The sequence below is a fragment of the Drosophila subpulchrella genome, unplaced genomic scaffold (assembly GCF_014743375.2).
Source record: "Drosophila subpulchrella strain 33 F10 #4 breed RU33 unplaced genomic scaffold, RU_Dsub_v1.1 Primary Assembly Seq394, whole genome shotgun sequence".
Taxonomy (NCBI): Eukaryota; Metazoa; Arthropoda; class Insecta; order Diptera; family Drosophilidae; genus Drosophila; species Drosophila subpulchrella.
Genome location: NW_023665616.1, coordinates 80,001 through 95,000, shown reverse-complemented (window position 1 = coordinate 95,000; position 15,000 = coordinate 80,001). Strand labels below are relative to the sequence as shown.

The window sequence follows — 15,000 nt, the reverse complement described above, 5'->3', positions numbered from 1 at the left end:
ATCTATTAGCATACAAAATTTATCATAAAATATAACTTATAGTTTATTCAAATTAATTTGCTTGCATTTTAACACAGAATAAATGTTATTAATTTGATAAAGTGCTGATAGATTTATATGAATACAGTGCGTTAATTTTTCGGAATTATATAATGGCATAATTATCATTGATTTTTGTGTTTATTATATGCACTTGTATGATTAACAATGCGAAAGATTCAGGATACCTTCGGGACCCGTCTTGAAACACGGACCAAGGAGTCTAACATATGTGCAAGTTATTGGGATATAAACCTAATAGCGTAATTAACTTGACTAATAATGGGATTAGTTTTTTTAACTATTTATAGCTAATTAACACAATCCCGGGGCGTTCTATATAGTTATGTATAATGATATTTATATTATTTATGCCTCTAACTGGAACGTACCTTGAGCATATATGCTGTGACCCGAAAGATGGTGAACTATACTTGATCAGGTTGAAGTCAGGGGAAACCCTGATGGAAGACCGAAACAGTTCTGACGTGCAAATCGATTGTCAGAATTGAGTATAGGGGCGAAAGACCAATCGAACCATCTAGTAGCTGGTTCCTTCCGAAGTTTCCCTCAGGATAGCTGGTGCATTTTAATGTTATATAAAATAATCTTATCTGGTAAAGCGAATGATTAGAGGCCTTAGGGTCGAAACGATCTTAACCTATTCTCAAACTTTAAATGGGTAAGAACCTTAACTTTCTTGATATGAAGTTCAAGGTTATGATATAATGTGCCCAGTGGGCCACTTTTGGTAAGCAGAACTGGCGCTGTGGGATGAACCAAACGTAATGTTACGGTGCCCAAATTAACAACTCATGCAGATACCATGAAAGGCGTTGGTTGCTTAAAACAGCAGGACGGTGATCATGGAAGTCGAAATCCGCTAAGGAGTGTGTAACAACTCACCTGCCGAAGCAACTAGCCCTTAAAATGGATGGCGCTTAAGTTGTATACCTATACATTACCGCTAAAGTAGATGATTTATATTACTTGTGATATAAATTTTGAAACTTTAGTGAGTAGGAAGGTACAATGGTATGCGTAGAAGTGTTTGGCGTAAGCCTGCATGGAGCTGCCATTGGTACAGATCTTGGTGGTAGTAGCAAATAATCGAATGAGACCTTGGAGGACTGAAGTGGAGAAGGGTTTCGTGTGAACAGTGGTTGATCACGAGTTAGTCGGTCCTAAGTTCAAGGCGAAAGCCGAAAATTTTCAAGTAAAACACAAATGCCATACAAATATAATTATATTATATAAATCAAGCTAATTAATATACTTGAATAATTTTGAACGAAAGGGAATACGGTTCCAATTCCGTAACCTGTTGAGTATCCGTTTGTTATTAAATATGGGCCTCGTGCTCATCCTGGCAACAGGAACGACCATAAAGAAGCCGTCGAGAGATATCGGAAGAGTTTTCTTTTCTGTTTTATAGCCGTACTACCATGGAAGTCTTTCGCAGAGAGATATGGTAGATGGGCTAGAAGAGCATGACATATACTGTTGTGTCGATATTTTCTCCTCGGACCTTGAAAATTTATGGTGGGGACACGCAAACTTCTCAACAGGCCGTACCAATATCCGCAGCTGGTCTCCAAGGTGAAGAGTCTCTAGTCGATAGAATAATGTAGGTAAGGGAAGTCGGCAAATTAGATCCGTAACTTCGGGATAAGGATTGGCTCTGAAGATTGAGATAGTCGGGCTTGATTGGGAAACAATAACATGGTTTATGTGCTCGTTCTGGGTAAATAGAGTGTCTGGCATTTATGTTGGTCACTTGTTCCCCGGATAGTTTAGTTACGTAGCCAATTGTGGAACTTTCTTGCTAAAATTTTTAAGAATACTAATTGGGTTAAACCAATTAGTTCTTATTAATTATAACGATTATCAATTAACAATCAATTCAGAACTGGCACGGACTTGGGGAATCCGACTGTCTAATTAAAACAAAGCATTGTGATGGCCCTAGCGGGTGTTGACACAATGTGATTTCTGCCCAGTGCTCTGAATGTCAAAGTGAAGAAATTCAAGTAAGCGCGGGTCAACGGCGGGAGTAACTATGACTCTCTTAAGGTAGCCAAATGCCTCGTCATCTAATTAGTGACGCGCATGAATGGATTAACGAGATTCCTACTGTCCCTATCTACTACAGTCGGTGTTTGGTTGCTCGCGAGAACAGACGTGTTTTTCCGTACGCTCCGCGAGTAAAGCGCATTTAGGCAGTAAAACAACAGGTACATTGTTGAAAATAGTGCGAAAATTCGTGTTTCGTGCTTGCGAACACAGTGCGTGTGTTTTCCGTTTGAAATTCTGCGGAAATCGGGCGATATTCGCGTTTTTCTTTTTGGAAATTTTCCATTAAGACACGTGTGTCGCGAGAGAGGCGCTCTCTCGAGAGAGGCGTTTGCCTAATTTAGGCACATTTTGTCGCCCACAGCTGTGTGGTTTGTGTCTCCGCTGAACTTGGATCAGCTGATCAGCTGACCGAGCTTTTGAGAACCAGCTGATAGGAAGGGGTAAGTCTCGAATATCAAAGAGCTTACTTAGTAAGGCCGATAACCGGCAGATGGCGCCACCAAAAATGGTGGTCGACGAGTCCGGGAGCGAAAGTGCGAGCAGCCGTGGAAGCAGCTCGGGCAGAGGGCGCGCCAGAGGCAAGCGCAACAAAGCGCCGCTGAGGGAGGCCTCGAGGTGCAAAGTGTTGGCGCTGGATGCAACCGCCGCTGCCCCTGCCGACGCCTTTGCCGCTGCCCCCGCCGCTGCCCCCGCCGCTGACGCTGCCGCAGTCGCAGCCGCTGCCGCTGCCGCAGCCGCTGCCGCAGCCGCTGCCCCCGCCGCTGCCCCCGCCGCTGCCCCCGCCGACGCTGCCGCAGTCGCAGCCGCTGCTGATGGAGGGACCTTCGTCGTGCCAGCCAGCGTAGAGAAATCCTTCTCGGACAGGGAATGGAGGGGAAACGGAGCCGTTGCTGCCGAGATGGGCGACATCCGTGCGGATATCCTGAGGATGTCCCACGTAGCGAGCCCTACCGTGAGCATTAAGACGCAGTTGTTGGCAAACCGCTACGAGGAGGTCGTCGGAGCCCTGCTGATCCGCATCGGAGTGCTGGAGGATCGCTTGAAGAGGCAGACACCGGTCGCCTCGGCCGCCTCATATGCAGCCACCGCTGCTAGAGGCGCGCACCTAGTCGCCTCACCTGCTGCCCCTGTTGCCCCCCTTGCCCCCGTACCCGCACCGCGGAAGATTCGGGAGACATGGTCGGCTGTCGTTGCGTGCGACGACCCGGCCCTGTCAGGCAGGCAAATCGCTGAGAAGATCCGCAAGGAGGTAGCGCCCGCTCTGGGCGTACGAGTACACGAGGTGCGTGAGCTGAAGCGGGCCGGCGCGATCATTCGCACGCCTTCGCAGGCGGAGATGACGAAGGTCGTCGCCTCCGCAAAGTTCGCCGAGGTGGGCCTGAAGGTGTCGAGGAACACCGCTGCGAAGCCGCGTGTTACGGTCCAGGATGTGGACACCTCCGTGGGACCGGACGAGTTTATGATGGAGCTCAGGGAGAAGAACTTCGAAGAGATGAGCCTCAAGGAGTTCCAGAAGGCGGTTGTCCTGGCGACCAAGCCCTGGTCAGCTGCTGACGGTGCCACAATCAATGTGACGCTGGAGGTAGACGACCAGGCGCTGGCCGTTCTCGAGGGCGGGAGAGTATATATTAAGTGGTTTTCCTACCGCTGCCGCTCTCAGGTGCGAACCTACGCGTGCCACCGATGCCTTGGCTTTGACCACAAGGTCAATGAGTGTCGGTACGCCCGAGAGAAGCAGGTCTGCCGCCAGTGCGGACAGAACGACCACGTCGCGGCGAAGTGCAGAAATGCGGTGGACTGCCGCAACTGCCGTCACAAGGGTATGCCCTCGGGGCATTATATGCTCTCGGGTGGCTGCCCGATATACGGCGCGCTGCTAGCCAGGGTGCAAGCTAGACATTGATAATGTTTAGCTTCATCCAAGCGAATTGTGGTCGAGGCCGTTGCGCTGTCATCGAGCTTGCCAAGCAGATGAGAGATGCTGGCCACCTGTTCGCACTAGTCCAGGAGCCCTACGTGGACGCTGGCAAGCGACTCACTGGACTGCCTGGAGGAATGAGGATATTCGCCGATAGGAGGAAGAAAGCTGCCATCATCGTGGACGACCCATCTGCCATCTGCATGCCCATCGAGGCTTTGACGACGGACTACGGAGTGTGCGTGAGTGTCACAGGAAGATATGGCACAATCTTTCTGGCCTCCGTATACTGCCAGCATCTAGCTGCTCTGGAGCCCTACACTGACTACCTGGATACGGTTCTGCTATTAGCTAGCAGAACACCGACAATCCTCGGACTTGATGCTAACGCAGTCTCCCCTATGTGGTTCAGCAAATCCCCAGACAACTCTGGAGACCGCCTGAACCGCGAACGGGGACAGCTCATGAACGAGTGGATAATCGCAAGCGGTGCCAGTGTACTGAATACGGCCAGCCAGGTGTTCACGTTCGATAATCACCGCTCTAGAAGTGATATCGACGTGACCTTCGCCAACGAAGCGGCGCGAGTATGGGCAACCTACGATTGGAGAGTTGACTTCTGGGAGCTGAGTGACCACAACATTATCACTGTTGAGGTTACTCCAGATCCGAGCAGTACCGTTGAGAGCCTAGCTCCGGTACCGCAATGGAAGCTCTCCAATGCAAGTTGGCGAAGATTCAGTGTAGAGTTAAGGAGTGCAGCACAGAGTCTCGAGGAACTGGAGGAATCGCCGTTGGACGACCATGTGTCTGCCCTTCGCTCCATCGTACACGATGTGTGCGACAGGGTGATAGGGCGCAGGATACCTGCAGCGAGGGGAAACGTAATATGGTGGAATCCTGAGCTGAGTACCAAGCGCCAAGAGGTTCGGAGACTGAGGCGTAGGCTGCAGGCAGCTCGCCGGAGTGGCACCGACGATGCTGAGCAACTTGCCGCTGGACTGAGATTTGCCTCAGGCCAGTACAAGAAGCTTATCTTGACGACAAAGGAGCAAAACTGGCGGGACTTCGTGGGACGGCACAAGGATGATCCATGGGGGCACGTATACCGAATATGCCGAGGCCGGAAGAAGACAGCCGATCTCGGATGTCTCCGGTCGAACGGCGCGCTTTCCGTAACTTGGCACGACTGCGCAAGTGTGCTCCTCCGCAACTTTTTCCCTGCTGCGGAGTCGACGACACGAGAAGACATACCCCCTGGTGCCCCACCGATCCTCGAAGCCTTCGAGGTGGCAACCAGCGTCGCGAGGCTGAGAAGCCGGCGATCGCCGGGTATGGATGGCATCACGGGCGGTATTGTCAAGGAGGTATGGCGTGCCATCCCTCAGCACCTGACGAAGCTGTACTCTCGGTGCATCTCGGAAGGATACTTTCCGGCCGAGTGGAAGCACCCGAGAGTGATACCGCTGGTAAAGGGGCCAGATAAGGACAGGAGCGATCCTGCCTCTTATCGCGGCATATGCCTTTTACCAGTGTTCGGAAAGGCGCTTGAGGGAATCATGGTGAATCGGCTGAAGGATGTGCTACCGGATGGCTGCAGATGGCAATTCGGATTCAGGCCTGGACGCTGCGTGGAGGATGCGTGGATGCACGCCAAAAACACCGTCGCCAACAGTCGCGAGAGGAGGGTCCTTGGAATCTTTGTCGATTTCAAGGGAGCCTTCGACAACGTGGAGTGGAGTGCGGTGCTGGATCGGCTTGTCGACGTAGGCTGTCGAGAAATCGACTTGTGGAAAAGCTATTTTTCCGGCCGTAGCGCAAGCATCATCAGCAGGTATGAAGCAGCCACAGTTGCGGTTACACGGGGCTGCCCGCAAGGGTCCGTCAGTGGTCCATTTATTTGGAATTTACTGATGGATGTGCTGCTTCAGCGCTTGGAGCCACATTGTGCTCTGAGCGCGTTTGCAGATGATCTTCTGCTTTTCGTCGACGGGAATTCCCGTGCCGATCTGGAGCGGAAGGGCGAGCAGTTGATGGACATCGTGGGAGCCTGGGGAGCTGAGGTTGGAGTGAGTGTGTCAACCAGCAAGACGGCAATAATGTTGCTGAAAGGACAGCTTTCACGCACGAGGAGACCGACGGTACGGTTTGCTGGAGCAAGCCTGCCTTACGTCACCAAATGCCGGTACCTTGGCATCTTAGTCGGCGAGCGGTTGAGTTTTCTCCCGCATATCTCTGCTCTCAGAGATCGGCTGGCTGGAGTTGCCGGAGGACTAGCGCGGGTGCTTCGAGTCGATTGGGGGCTCAGCTCCCGTGCTAAGAGGACGATTTACAGCGGACTCATGGTCCCCTGTGCACTCTTTGGTGCCTCGGTCTGGTACAAGGCGGCGAGTAGGGGCAAGTCCCTTAAACTCCTCACCTCGTGCCAGAGGTCCATCCTTTTAGGATGCCTACCGGTATGCCGCACAGTGTCCACGGTGGCACTGCAGGTGCTTGCTGGTGCTCCTCCAATGGATCTGGATGCTCACAGGATCGCCGTGAAGTTCAAGCTGAGGAAGGATGTCCCCCTGGATGAGAGCGACTGGCTCCACGGACAGGACCTGTCCGTGTTGGACTGGAAAGCTAAGATGGCGCTGCTAGACGAACGTCTGCTAAATGAGTGGCAACTCAGATGGGATCGCGCGGAACACGGCTCCGTGACTCGCGAGTTTTTCCCAGAGGCAGCGTTCGTCTACAAGAGGAAAGACTTTGTCTTTACCCTCAAAGCCGGATTCTTGCTGACAGGACACGGGTCGATGAACGCATTTCTGCAAGGCAGGACCCTCAGCACCACGACCGCATGCTCATGTGGCGTGGCAAGAGAGGACTGGCGCCACATACTGTGTGAATGCCGCCTGTACAACGATTTGCGGGACCTGGATGCCCTTGGAGTCGTTCGAGACCAGGGAAGATGGATCGTCGCGGGAGTAGTCGAGACCCCAGAACGGATGCGTCTCCTAGGAGTTTTTGCCGATGCTGCCTTCTCGAGGCGAAGGATGGATGCGACGAGGGAGGAACCACAGGCGCCGGGACGTTAGTCCCACACCTCTTTTGCCGTGTGGTAGCGGCGAAGAATACTGCCACAGCCTGCCATAGCTTGTCGTAGGAGGCGACTAATATGGCAATGGTTGCCCCATCCGAGCTTGTCGGAGCTGAAGGGGTGAGGCTCACCGAGCCTGTAATTTCGGTACCACGGGTTGAGCAGCTCCAAGGCTGCTCATTGAGGTTGGCCCCCTTGTGGGAGTATCGTGGTGGCTGTGGTTGACACCTATATCGCGGGTAGAGTCCTCGGGCTCGACGTGGATGTTGCGTTATACAACTCGGGTGCTGTGACCCACAGAACAGTAGAGATTTTAGATAGATCTCGCCCCTACGCAAGGGGGAGTGCTTGCCCGACAAGTAAGTACTCGAATTGCTACTGGGGTGGATGCTATGTACATAGCTATAGCTTCTAGTCCGGGGCGTTGGTCTGGCGCTTAACCTAGACCCGTGCATTATATACTCACTTGTGGGTATATTAGAATGCCGTGGTTGTAATCCCTTCATTGTGGAACACGCCACGTAAAATAAATTCGGAGGGATCCGAGACACACCTGTCCCTATCTACTATTTTAGATAGATCTCGCCCCTACGCAAGGGGGAGTGCTTGCCCGACAAGTAAGCACTCGAATTGCTACTGGGGTGGTTGCTATGTACATAGCTATAGCTTCTAGTCCGGGGCGTTGGTCTGGCGCTTAACCTAGACCCGTGCATTATATACTCACTTGTGGGTATATTAGAATGCCGTGGTTGTAATCCCTTCATTGTGGAACACGCCACGTAAAATAAGTTCGGAGGGATCCGAGACACACCCCCCTGTCCCTATCTACTATCTAGCGAAACCACAGCCAAGGGAACGGGCTTGGAATAATTAGCGGGGAAAGAAGACCCTTTTGAGCTTGACTCTAATCTGGCAGTGTAAGGAGACATAAGAGGTGTAGAATAAGTGGGAGATATTAGACTTCGGTTTGGTATCGCCAATGAAATACCACTACTCTTATTGTTTCCTTACTTACTTGATTAAATGGAACGTGTATCATTTCCTAGCCATTATACGGATATATTTATTATATCTTATGGTATTGGGTTTTGATGCAAGCTTCTTGATCAAAGTATCACGAGTTTGTTATATAATCGCAAACAAATTCTTTAATAAAACGGTGCATTTATGTATTTTTGATTTGAAAATTTGGTATAACTCCAATTACTCAGGTATGATCCAATTCAAGGACATTGCCAGGTAGGGAGTTTGACTGGGGCGGTACATCTCTCAAATAATAACGGAGGTGTCCCAAGGCCAGCTCAGTGCGGACAGAAACCACACATAGAGCAAAAGGGCAAATGCTGACTTGATCTCGGTGTTCAGTACACACAGGGACAGCAAAAGCTCGGCCTATCGATCCTTTTGGTTTAAAGAGTTTTTAACAAGAGGTGTCAGAAAAGTTACCATAGGGATAACTGGCTTGTGGCGGCCAAGCGTTCATAGCGACGTCGCTTTTTGATCCTTCGATGTCGGCTCTTCCTATCATTGTGAAGCAAAATTCACCAAGCGTTGGATTGTTCACCCATGCAAGGGAACGTGAGCTGGGTTTAGACCGTCGTGAGACAGGTTAGTTTTACCCTACTAATGACAAAACGTTGTTGCGACAGCATTCCTGCGTAGTACGAGAGGAACCGCAGGTACGGACCAATGGCACAATACTTGTTCGAGCGAACAGTGGTATGACGCTACGTCCGTTGGATTATGCCTGAACGCCTCTAAGGTCGTATCCGTGCTGGACTGCAATGATAAATAAGGGGCAATTTGCATTGTATGGCTTCTAAACCATTTAAAGTTTATAATTTACTTTATAAACGACAATGGATGTGATGCCAATGTAATTTGTAACATAGTAAATTGGGAGGATCTTTGATCACCTGATGCCGCGCTAGTTACATATAAAAGCATTATTTAATACAATGACAAAGCCTAGAATCAATTGTAAACGACTTTTGTAACAGGCAAGGTGTTGTAAGTGGTTGAGCAGCTGCCATACTGCGATCCACTGAAGCTTATCCTTTGCTTGATGATTCGATAATAAAGATGTTGCAAGCGGGCATAATCATTATGCTTGCTTGCAGCATCGCACGCCACTTTGTTTGTGGTGTGTAAGGTAGGGAAGAAGAAATATAAAAGACCTAAATTGGAAACATCAATATATAAGTAAATATTGAACAAACAAAATGTATCGTCATCTTATTAGTGACGCGATGATAAAGTGGCAAACATATTCCATGTATAAATATTCCTATGGTATTAAAATTCAAGTAAAGAGGACATATATAAAAGTTTGTATATATGGTTCATTCAATGGTAGCAGCGGTTGGTTGGTTGGTGTCTGCTCCTCTTATTGTTCAAAACTTATGTTATGGTAGCAAGTCTATATCGTCATATTATTAGTGACGCGAAAAAGTAGTGGCAAAACATATTCCATGTATAAATAAATATTCCTATGGTATTGAAATTCAAGTAAAGAGGCCATTCAAGTAAAGAGGACTTATATAAATATAAGTATATATAATGGTAGCAGCGCGGTTGGTTGGTTGGTGTGTCTGCTCCTCTTATTGTTCAAAACTTATGTTATGGTAGCAAGACTGTATCGTCATATTATTAGTGACGCGAAAAAGTAGTGGCAAAACATATTCCATGTATAAATATTCCTATGGTATTGAAATTCAACTAAAGAGGACATATAAAATTACTATCAATGGTAGCAGTGGTTGGTTGGTTGGTGGTTGGTTGGCGGCTGCTCCTATTATTGTTCAAGACTTATGTTATGGTAGCAAGTCTGTATCGTCATATTAATTATTAGTGACGCGAAAAAGTAGTGGAAATCATATTCCATGTATAAATAGATTCCTATGGTAATGAAATTTTCAAGTAAAGAGAGGACCATTCAAGTAAGAGGACATATAAAAAGTAAGTATATGTTCCTCCAATGGTAGCAGTGGTTGGTTGGTTGGCGGCTGATCCTCTTATTGTTCAAAACTTATTTTATCAATATGAGTTTGGCAATACAATAAAGAAGACCAATCTAATCCATATAAAACTAAATGTATTATATGGATATGCTTAGGAAACCCATATATTCATAAAAAAAAATTATGTATAGAAAATTATACATATATCTTTTATATAAATGAATCGTATGGATATCGCCTTATGGTAGGTATAATAACTTTTTAAGGCATAATAATGTATAATATAGAAAATATACATTGAAATATAAATGCATTTTTATAGATATGGCGGCATATAAGTGCCATATACACAAGAATAAATAATAGAATTTACCAATATATAATTAAAATGAGATATATAAACCTAGTGAGGGGCTGCACTAGTATATGAATCGTATGGATATGGCTTATAGGTATAATACCTATAAGGCATAATAATGTATAATATAATAAATATAAATTAAGATATGAATGAATTATATAAATATGGCATAGAAATGCCATATACATACATAAGAATAAATGGTAGAATTTACCCATATATCACTGAAACACGATATATAAACCTAATGATAGCTGGCACTAGTACTGTAAACATGCACGCAATAGTGCGTGGGGTAAAAAACTACTATAGGGAGGTGGTCGTTGGCGGGCCCCTCCTCGTATTGGTCAAAACTTATGTTATGCATATGAATTTGTCAATACTATATAGAACGCCAAGCATATCCATATAAACTATGGATATGCATAGAAATCCATACAAAAGTAAAAAAAAATTATGTATAGAAAAATATACATATATTTATATAAGTGAATCGTATGGATATGGCTTATAGGTATAATACCTATAAGGCATAATAATGTATAACAAGTAAATATACATTGAAATGTGAATGCATTGTATGGATATGGCATATAAATGCCATATATATAGAAATAAATTGTATATCAATGATATAACAATTATAAACCTAGTGAGGGGCGGCACTAGTGAATGAATCGTATGGATATGGCTTATAGGTATAATACCTATAAGGCATAATAATGTATAATATAATAAATATACATTAAGATATGAATGGATTGTATAAATATGGCATAGAAATGCCATATACATAAGAATAAATGGTAGAATTTACCCATATATCACTGAAACACGATATATAAACCTAGTGATAGCTGGCACTAGTACTGTAAACAGGCACGCAATAGTGCGTGGGGTAAAAAACTACTATAGGGAGGTGGTCGTTGGCGGGCCCCTCCTCGTATTGGTCAAAACTTATGTTATGCATATGAATTTGTCAATACTATATAGAACGCCAAGCATATCCATATAAACTATGGATATGCATAGAAATCCATACAAAAGTAAAAAAAAATTATGTATAGAAAAATATACATATATTTATATAAGTGAATCGTATGGATATGGCTTATAGGTATAATACCTATAAGGCATAATAATGTATAACAAGTAAATATACATTGAAATGTGAATGCATTGTATGGATATGGCATATAAATGCCATATATATAGAAATAAATTGTATATCAATGATATAACAATTATAAACCTAGTGAGGGGCGGCACTAGTGAATGAATCGTATGGATATGGCTTATAGGTATAATACCTATAAGGCATAATAATGTATAATATAATAAATATACATTAAGATATGAATGGATTGTATAAATATGGCATAGAAATGCCATATACATAAGAATAAATGGTAGAATTTACCCATATATCACTGAAACACGATATATAAACCTAGTGATAGCTGGCACTAGTACTGTAAACAGGCACGCAATAGTGCGTGGGGTAAAAAACTACTATAGGGAGGTGGTCGTTGGCGGGCCCCTCCTCGTATTGGTCAAAACTTATGTTATGCATATGAATTTGTCAATACTATATAGAACGCCAAGCATATCCATATAAACTATGGATATGCATAGAAAACCATACAAAAGTAAAAAAAAATTATGTATAGAAAAATATACATATATTTATATAAGTGAATCGTATGGATATGGCTTATAGGTATAATACCTATAAGGCATAATAATGTATAACAAGTAAATATACATTGAAATGTGAATGCATTGTATGGATATGGCATATAAATGCCATATATATAGAAATAAATTGTATATCAATGATATAACAATTATAAACCTAGTGAGGGGCGGCACTAGTGAATGAATCGTATGGATATGGCTTATAGGTATAATACCTATAAGGCATAATAATGTATAATATAATAAATATACATTAAGATATGAATGGATTGTATAAATATGGCATAGAAATGCCATATACATAAGAATAAATGGTAGAATTTACCCATATATCACTGAAACACGATATATAAACCTAGTGATAGCTGGCACTAGTACTGTAAACAGGCACGCAATAGTGCGTGGGGTAAAAAACTACTATAGGGAGGTGGTCGTTGGCGGGCCCCTCCTCGTATTGGTCAAAACTTATGTTATGCATATGAATTTGTCAATACTATATAGAACGCCAAGCATATCCATATAAACTATGGATATGCATAGAAAACCATACAAAAGTAAAAAAAAAATTATGTATAGAAAAAAATATACATATATTTATATAAGTGAATCGTATGGATATGGCTTATAGGTATAATACCTATAAGGCATAATAATGTATAACAAGTAAATATACATTGAAATGTGAATGCATTGTATGGATATGGCATATAAATGCCATATATATAGAAATAAATTGTATATCATGATATAACAATTATAAACCTAGTGAGGGGCGGCACTAGTGAATGAATCGTATGGATATGGCTTATAGGTATAATACCTATAAGGCATAATAATGTATAATATAATAAATATACATTAAGATATGAATGGATTGTATAAATATGGCATAGAAATGCCATATACATAAGAATAAATGGTAGAATTTACCCATATATCACTGAAACACGATATATAAACCTAGTGATAGCTGGCACTAGTACTGTAAACAGGCACGCAATAGTGCGTGGGGTAAAAAACTACTATAGGGAGGTGGTCGTTGGCGGGCCCCTCCTCGTATTGGTCAAAACTTATGTTATGCATATGAATTTGTCAATACTATATAGAACGCCAAGCATATCCATATAAACTATGGATATGCATAGAAATCCATACAAAAATAAAAAAAAATTATGTATAGAAAAATATACATATATTTATATAAGTGAATCGTATGGATATGGCTTATAGGTATAATACCTATAAGGCATAATAATGTATAACAAGTAAATATACATTGAAATGTGAATGCATTGTATGGATATGGCATATAAATGCCATATATATAGAAATAAATTGTATATCAATGATATAACAATTATAAACCTAGTGAGGGGCGGCACTAGTGAATGAATCGTATGGATATGGCTTATAGGTATAATACCTATAAGGCATAATAATGTATAATATAATAAATATACATTAAGATATGAATGGATTGTATAAATATGGCATAGAAATGCCATATACATAAGAATAAATGGTAGAATTTACCCATATATCACTGAAACATGATATATAAACCTAGTGATAGCTGGCACTAGTACTGTAAACAGGCACGCAGTAGTGCGTGGGGTAAAAAACTACTATAGGGAGGTGGTCGTTGGCGGGCCCCTCCTCGTATTGGTCAAAACTTATGTTATGCGTAAACATATGATTTTGTCAATACTATAAAGAAAACTTGTTTTGTACATACAAAACTAAATGAATTATATGGATATTGAAAAATAAATGGCATTATATCCATATAATGAAAATATACTTGTATTCTCTTATTATAAGAGAGAATACCGTATAGTTGGTTGGCAAAGACAATTGAAAATACCCGAATTGCAGATGATGGGTTCAAAAACTACTATAGGGTGGTGTAGCAAATAATATGAAGATGATATATCCATATAATGGATATACACTAGTATTCTCTTATTATAATAGAGAATACCATATAAATGGTTGGCAAAGACAATTGAAAATACCCGAATTGAAGTTGACGGGTTCAAAAACTATTATAGGGTGATGTAGCAAATAAAATAATGAAGATATATCCATATAATGGAATTATATGTGTATTCTCTTATTATATGAGAGAGTACCAAACGGTTGATTGGCAAAGACAATTGAAAATACCCGAATTAAAGATATTGGGTCCAAAAACTACTATAGGATGGTCAATGGGCCGGCCATCTACTATTGACGTGACAAAATACTGTCTGTCGGTAGAGAAGATATTAATCCGTCAAATTTGTTTCTTTATTCATTTATGAATATGAGACTTGGCTCCACGGTTAATATTTTAAGCCCAAAGATAATAATGTTGAAACAAAGGCCAAGGTTTCTATTATACATAGAATAACAAATTGTTTCCGAACTTTATCGTTAATCCAAATAAATAATTACAATTGAGGCAGGCTAATAATGATATATATTTTGTATTGATAATCTTGATATATATGTATATTGGTCTGCCATTATCACATACTGAGTTATGTGATAATTCCCTGCGGGGATAAATTAAAAGAGGTGTCCCTATATTAAAAGAAAATAATATATATATATATTATTTTTTCTAACGTACATATCATATATGCGCTCGGTTTTATATTATATATTACCAAAGAGTCTTATATGAATATATACAGATAAATTTTAAATTTATCATCAAAATACAAATGATTTAATTCAATATTTTATATTGGTTAAACAAAAATTGTACATGTGTGGATACAATAATGACGTATGTCGAACAAAAAAGATATTTTAGAATGAAATATGCAAATATAAAGAAAATTATTACGTATTACGAAAAAAAATATTGTGTTTTTAACATCAA

General features: G+C 42.7%; 1 pseudogene; it reads left to right on the top strand.

The window, feature by feature from the left end:
- The window catches only part of LOC119562173, a 2,786-nt pseudogene extending 541 nt beyond the window's left edge, over window positions 1–2,245 (top strand).
- Window positions 2,246–15,000: the final 12,755 nt, after the last annotated feature.